This window comes from Canis lupus, unplaced genomic scaffold (genome assembly GCF_011100685.1).
Source record: "Canis lupus familiaris isolate Mischka breed German Shepherd unplaced genomic scaffold, alternate assembly UU_Cfam_GSD_1.0 chrUn_S573H735, whole genome shotgun sequence".
Taxonomy (NCBI): domain Eukaryota; kingdom Metazoa; phylum Chordata; class Mammalia; order Carnivora; family Canidae; genus Canis; species Canis lupus.
The window spans coordinates 30,177-38,252 of record NW_023331513.1 but is presented as its reverse complement, the minus strand read 5'-3'; positions in this window follow the sequence as shown (position 1 = coordinate 38,252).

Here is an 8,076-nt window from a genome sequence, read left to right as displayed (position 1 = left end):
AGAGAGCCTCCAGGGAAAGAACCCACACGCCCAGTGGGAAAATTCTCAACTTGTTCCGGGAGCCTGTGAGCACCTCACACAATGGCAGTAAAGTGGTGGTGCCTCTCAGGTGGAACTTTCTAGAATGTGCCCTCTGGGAGTTGCTGGAAATATGCCCCCTAGGGAGTCTGGGAGTGGTGTGCACTGGGAGGTGTCTGTTCAGAAAGCTCTGATCTGTCATTATTGCCCCAGGGAGTGTAAGAGAAACTGCAGACCATGGGGCACTGCTGACCATACTGCCCTGCAGCAGCCCAGTCCCCAAACAGCTCTGTGCAGTGCAGAGTCTGGTGCTAAAGAAACATGGCTCCTCCCCAGGCTCCTGCTATGCAAGGGAGCTGCCCAGAACCTGAAAGGAAGTCTTCAGGGTCACCGCTCAGGCTCCCCCTGCAGGCAGATCTCGGTCACACATGCCACAGGAAAACAGATTTCTAGGAACCAGAACACTTTCTACTATTCACTCAAAGGTTTGAGTATGAAGATCAGGGTGGATAAATCCAAAACTAGACTACTGTTTTCAGGGGGATAGAGGAGGATTATTGTATCATCATATTCATGAGGAAAAGTTAAAAGGATTCGGTAAAAATATTGTCCACGCAAATCTGCTTTGTAGGTTATTCTTCGGTGAAACATTTGAAGTATTTATTGCACATGAAATGAAAGCAAGACAAGATTGCTCACCGTCATCCCTACTATTCGTACTCCCTACAGGGGTCCTGTCTGGCACCTTCAGATGGTCTGGCACCTTAAGATGGTGAACAGGGCTGTGCACACAGAAGGAGCTCTCAGACTGCTCAAGGGTGAACAAGCCCCGGGAGTGCTGCTTTCGGAGTGTCACCAGGTAAGTCAGATAGTGACAATTGTCTGGAAATAAAGATTATTGGGGGGGACTCCAATTAGTTTTGTCCCTCCAGTGGCTGACAAGTCACTGGTGTTCAGAGCTACTGTGGATTTGAGTCTTGGGTAGTCAGGGCCACAAAGGAGCTGGGGAGAAGGCCATTGGAATGGTGCTCATCACAACAGCCCAAACTTCATTGTACCTCTTGTAATCTAGCCATCTTTCCTGAGTGATCACTCATCCAGTTGTTGCCAGCCTTGGATTAATTTGCATGGTTCTCTGGTGCAGCCACTCTGGAAAACTGTGTGGAGCTTCCTCAAACAGTTAAAAATATACCTGCCCTACGACCCAGCAATTGCACTGTTGGGGATTTACCCCAAAGAGACAAATGCAATGAAACGCCGGGACACCTGCACCCCGATGTTTATAGCAGCAATGGCCACGATAGCCAAACTGTGGAAGGAGCCTCGGTGTCCAATGAAAGATGAATGGATAAAGAAGATGTGGTTTATGTATACAATGGAATATTGCTCAGCTATTAGAAATGACAAATACCCACCATTTGCTTCAACGTGGATGGAACTGGAGGGTATTATGCTGAGTGAAGTAAGCCAGTCGGGAGAAACAAACATTATATTTTCTCATTCATTTGGGGAATATAAATAATAGTGAAAGGGAATATAAGGGAAGGGGGAAGAAATGTGTGGGAAATATCAGAAAGGGAGACAGAACGTAAAGACTGCTAACTCTGGGAAACGAACTAGGGGTGGTGGAAGGGGAGGAGGGCGGGGGGTGGGAGTGAATGGGTGACGGGCACTGGGGGTTATTCTGTATGTTAGTAAATTAAACACCAATAAAAAATAAATTAAAAAAAATTTATAAAAAATAAATTTAAAAAAATAAAAAAATAAAAAAAAATTGCATGGTTCTGAAACCACTTATTTAGACAGGATTTGCCTGTATTCTCATTGCTTGTATGCTGGAGTAGATTTTTCACAGGCCCTTCCTCAACCAACCCAGAAGTGCCTTTTTATATTTTGAAGTTTAATTTACTGAAGCATCTCTACCTCAAAATGGACCTTGAATTCACACTCTCAAGTTCAAAAATCACATGTTCTTCCAACTGACTTCTATATGCTACATTTATTTTTTTACGATTTTGTTCATTTGTTTTTGAGAGGAGAGGGATAGAGCACAAGTAGGGGGAGGAGCGAGAGCAGAGAGAGAGGGAGAAGCAGACTCCCCACGGAGCAAAGAGCCTGACCCAGGGCTCGATTCCAGGACCCTTGGATCCTGACCTGAGCCTAAGGCAGATGCTTTACCGACTGAGCCACTGATACATGCTACATTTTAAATGAGGTATAAAATAGAGTGCATCCGACTGGAAATTGTTTATACTGTTTCTCTCTTTGGTCTGTAAGGAAACTAGTATAGCCAGTGCCTGCATATTGTGAAAACTACCTGCAAAACAGGCCTCCCGGATTGCTTCTCTGGCCAACTGGTTCCATGAAATGCACATGAGGACAAGGGTGTAGATTCAGAGGGTGCATTGGTTCTTAATTTTGTGTACCTAATTACCCAAATTCAGTGGCTTCAAGTGTTCCCCCAAACCTGGCAGGGGAAACAACACCATTTCTTGTTTCTACTCTCATTGTTCTGTAACCCCGAATTCTGGAAAATCTTGACCGGGTCTCTGCTTCAGGGCTTAAAAAGCTGACATCAGGATTGTGACCAAGCCAAGTCATCCTTTGGAAGGCCTCAGGTGACAGTGACATCACGCTGGTTCAGAATTGTTGGCAACCCAGTTTCCTGCCACGTGAGAGTCTCATCCTTGGTTTCTCAGCAGGAGTGAGCTGCAGGCCACTCTCACCTCTTAGAGCCTGCCATCAGATCCCTCTCCTGTGACCCTGTGATCTTCAGGCGGCAAGGATACAGACTACATTGTTCCCATGCAATAATAGCCTTACTTGCAAATGTGTACTTACTTTCGGAAACGTCAACAGAAGGTGATCAAACCAGGAAAAAAAAAAAACGATGGAATATGTTGGAATGAATTTGGTGGTTGATGCGTTTGTGCACAAAATTCTTTGCGCTTCAAAGATCCCAGGAGATGACTCAGAGTCCAAATGCTTTACTATTTTAAAATGTAATTGGAAAAAAAAAGATAAAGAAAAAACATGTAATTGGGCAGCCCGGGTGGCTCAGCGGTTTAGCACTGCCTTCAGCCTAGAGCCTGATCCTGGAGACCCGGGACCAAGCCCCACGTCAGGCTCCCTGCATGGAGCCTGCTTCTCCCTCTGCATCTCTTCTCTCTCTCTCTCATGAATAAAAAAATGAAATCTTTAAAAAATGTAATTGAACTCAGGTCATTATAATATTGAGGATTTGATTTCTATTCTATACTGTTGATATAGCTACTAACCTAACTAATTATTTAAAAAAAAAACGTTCTGTGTCATTTTTCTCTTATAAAATTGGAAACAAATGTTTCCTGCTTCTAGGAAAATGTGTTAAATGCGACATATTGCTGAGAATAAAGGAAGCCAAATGGCTTCATATACATGCCTCTTGATTGTACGCCTCTGATTGTACGCCAGATGTGACTCATCCTGACCAAAATTTGAGATTCTTATGTACGTTTACACTAAGAAAAGTGTCACAACAATAAATACTTTTATTGACCTGGTTGAAATGAAGAGAAAAAGCTGACCCCCTTCTAGTGGATAAAAATTTTAATACAGTGTAAGAAGCTGATATTGGCATTATATTCCTCAGGCCAGGGACGTGATCATGGTCCAACTAGGACAAGTAAATAGAAGTGTGCATAGAGCTCATTATGCCTACAAAGATAATTGTTCCAAATTTGTGTCTTGTTGGGCTCCTTTGTTGAGGACATCAACTGGCCGAGGAATATTCTTTCTGTTGTCTGTTAGAAAACTATATTTAAGTACAAATATAGACGCGATAAGACATAGGACCAAATGCAATCAAGACACTATTAAACACAAATTAGAGATTTCCACAAAAATCTTTAAAAGATTTGTTTATTTATTTCAGAATAAAGAGTGGGAGCACATGAGCTGGTGGGGGTAGGAGAGGCAAAGGGAGAGGGAGAGAGAGAATCTCCATGCTGAGTGCAGAGCCCATTGTGGGGCCCCATCTCATGACCCTGAGATCATAACCTGAGACAAAACCCAAAGGCAGGCGCTCGACCAACTGAGCCACCCAGACACCCTGAGACTTCCAGAAATTTTTAAAAGATACGATATCAAATGATACAGAGACTTTGTGCCAAATCAAAAACATGTTTTGAAATACACTACAATTTCTTATGTGACGTGGGATGTTATTATGAACAAAGCAGACAAAGGTAATAAGGCTCTACAACCATAAACCATGACTGTATATGAAGCCATTTGCCTAAAAGAAGGTCTATTTCCTAGCTTAAGCGAATGAAAAGAAGTTATTTTGAGTGTGTTTCATGACTGTGTAGCCAAGCAGAGTTGAGAATGTATCCCTTGAGTATCCAATGAAGGGAATAAAAGGATAGAACTTAGAAATACACAAACCACCAGATGAGAATTTCACTTATTAAGGGGGACAGAACATATCAAATAGAAATTAGGGAATAACAAATGTGCCAATTTCACATTTGAAATGGAAATATTTCCAATTAAATGAAATGTTCATGGCTTGGAATTTTTGACTCAAAAAAAAATGCTAGTTTGGGTTACTACACCCAATTTACAAACGGAAGCTACTGATGTGATTAATAAATGTGTTGACAATATAAGTTCTGCAGATATTTCATTGATAGTCCTTAGTTCAAAGCAGAGACAATATCTAGACTTTGTAACTCATCAGAATCCTGTTTGGATCTCATGAACTGACACATGAATTTTCCTTTGTCCAGCCTTGTCCCAATGTAGAAGCCTCATGTAGAGATTTTTATTGAATAACACCAATCAGAGTAAGATTTTCCAAAAGACCTTTCAGAAAGCTGAAATTAAATAGAAATCATTATAGACCATCAGTTGGCAAAAGAAGTTGGCACTCATGGCAATTTTCTTGTCAAAATGACATTGGGGGGCACCTGGGTGGCTCAGTCGATTGAGCATCTGCCTTCGGCTCAGATTATGATCCCAGGGTCCTGGAACAAGCCGGGCGTTGGGTTCCCTGCTCAGCAGGGAGTCTGCTTTGCCTCTCCCTCTGTAGCTCTCTATGCTTGTGTTTGCCCTCTCTGTCTCTCAAATAAATAAGTAAATTCTTTTCAAAAATTACATTTAAAGAAGTATATTTTAAAAATATGATTGATGAGTTTGCCACAATGAAAGCCAGAAAGTAAGATTATATAATGTATTCTAATTGGATGCAAAAATATTCAAATTAAAAACAATATTGTGAGTTAAGGTACATCTAAATTTCAATTTTACAATACCTTTTCAATCATATTTTTAAAATGTCATTTCTTACTTTTTTAATTCCAATATAATTAACATGGCGTTTTTTAGTTATGGGTTTACAAATATATAGTGTATTAAAAACAATTCTATCCACGTTGAAGCAAATGGTGGGTATTTGTCATTTCTAATAGCTGAGTAATATTCCATTGTATACACAAACATTATATGTTCTCATTCATTTGGGGAATATAAATAATAGTGAAAGGGAAAATAAGGGAAGGGAGAAGAAATGTGTGGGAAATATCAGAAAGGGAGACAGAACGTAAAGACTGCTAACTCTGGGAAACGAACTAGGGGTGGTAGAAGGGGAGGAGGGCGGGGGGTGGGAGTGAATGGGTGACGGGCACTGGGTGTTATTCTGTATGTTAATAAATTGAACACCAATAAAAAAAAATTTGGAAAGAAAAAAAATTAAAAACAATTCTATATACTACTTGGTGTTCATCATGGTAAGTTTTCTCTTAATCCCCGTCAACTATATCACCCATCCCTACCTTCCCTCTGGTAACCACCATTTTGTTTGTTCTCTGTAGTTAAAGGTCAGTAATTTTGTCTTTCTGGGTTTTTTTGTTCACTTGTTTTGTTTCCTAAATTGCACATGTGAGTGAAATCGTATGTTATTTGTCTTTCCCTGACAAATGTACAAAGAAGATGTTGTACATGCTACTGAGGGTCTTCCTTTAGATGGGGTCACATAGCAACACTCTGGGAAGGTGGCATTTCAGGAGAGAGGGGAAGGGTGACAAGATGTGAGGAGCAGAGTTGAGGGAGCAGGAAGTATACCTTTAACGGCTCTCAAATGGGCAAAGGTTGCCATGCGTTGGGAACCAGGATCCCAGTGTGGCTGTTGCACAATGAGGGGGGCAGAGAGACAGTGGGAGAGGTGAGGGTTCCAAGTGTGCTTGGACAGATACCCGGCTCTTTGCAACTGTGCCTTCGGTTATTGTACTTGTCAATAATTCCTGGCTGAATGGTTCAAGATCATGGTTAAAACAGTTTAAACACAGGTCTGTGCAGCCCACTGCTGCCCAGATAAGGGATTTTACTAGAAAGTGATCACTTCATTCCTCCTTTGCTGTTCCCTGACCATCACTTTTAGTGATTACATGCATTGGATAATGAACTCGTGGAAAATCGACTTGAAGCAGATCATCACGTTTAATGGAGAGAGACCTACTGCACACCCAAGGGCACAAAACTGTGGAACCTTGATTTTTTTATCTTCTTAGATGATCTACATATTATGTAAAAGCTCTTTCCTTGACCATCAGGGTCAGTTGTCATGGAGGCAAGGCTCGGACATCAGCACATGGGGTTAAGGTCACCCCCTCCTCGAGGCTCCTCAGCAATCTCTGGCTCCAGAGGCCTGGCTGCTTAACTATCCCCAATCAGTAAGAGTTGGTGTTACCCTTTCCTGAGTAGGTCACTTTGCCTTTTCCCTCACGTCCTTGGCCTGAATCTACTCAGAAGGAGGAGAAGGATTGAATAACCTCTACTCCATGGATCCTAAGGAGTAATGGCAGAGGTCAGACATTGCCAGTGTGTTCAGGGCCTGGACACAGTGGCACCCAGAAATTTGTGGGTTCATGCTGAGGGTGATGATGAGTGATCCCAGGACTCCTTAGTGTTGTGTGACCACAACATGGGGATGGACTCTTCGGAACCTGGTACACAAGGGAGACATCAATGCACAGAGAGGTCCACCACAGGCTCACGTGCTCTTGGGGGGCAGGAACACTGTCTCAAAGGAGATGTGGGCTTTACATATCAGCAGACTCTCTGCTGTTAATGTGAACTGGTTTTCTGAGTCAGTCCCCTTGAGAAGAGACTTTGTTGTTCTAGGTGCAGGCGATCAGAAGTAAGCCCATCCATTCTTCCTTGATTCACTCATTGCTGCAGAAATTGTCAGCCAAGGAGCACTCAGCCTTCTGTGTTGGTCTTTTGAACTAGAAAGGCCTCGGGACGCCTGGGTGGCTCAGCAGTTGAGGGTCTGCCTTTGGCTCAGGACATGATCCCAGATCTGGGATCCAGTCCCGCATCGGGCTCCTTGCGGGAAGCCTGCCTATATCTCTGCGCCTCCTCTCTCTCTCTCTCTCACTCGTCTCTGTCTGTCCGTCTCTCTCTTCCCCCCCCCCCGCCACATCTCTCATGAATAAATAAATAAAATCTTTTTAAAAACGAACTAACTCTGGGAAACGAACTAGGGGTGGTGGGAAGGGGAGGAGGGGGGGGGTGGGGTTGAATGGGTGACGGGCACTGAGGGGGGCACTTGATGGGATGAGCACTGGGTGTTATTCTGTATGTTGGCAAATTGAACACCTATAAAAAATAAATTTATTATTAAAAAATAAAAATAAAAAATAAAAACGAACTAGAAAATAAATAAATAATAAATAAATAAATAAATAAATAAATAAATAAATAAATAAAAACGAACTAGAAAGGCCTCATGCTGTACTCGGAGATGTACTCGGGGTTCTTGCCATGCACTTTATAAAAATTAATAAAGGGAAGATTCCCTAAGTTGGAGTAAAGAGGCCAGAAGGCAAAGCGCTTGCTATTCCATCTGTGACCAACTATGAATTCGACAAGAAGAGAGGAAACTCAAAAGTCCATACTGCTTCAACTTCTGCTTTACTATTCCAGCAAGAGGAAGAAAGTTTTTCCTTCTCTCCCCAGCAACAGGCAAGCCAATGAGAGACATTCACCGTCCAGTAGATAGATGAGAGACAGTTGCAA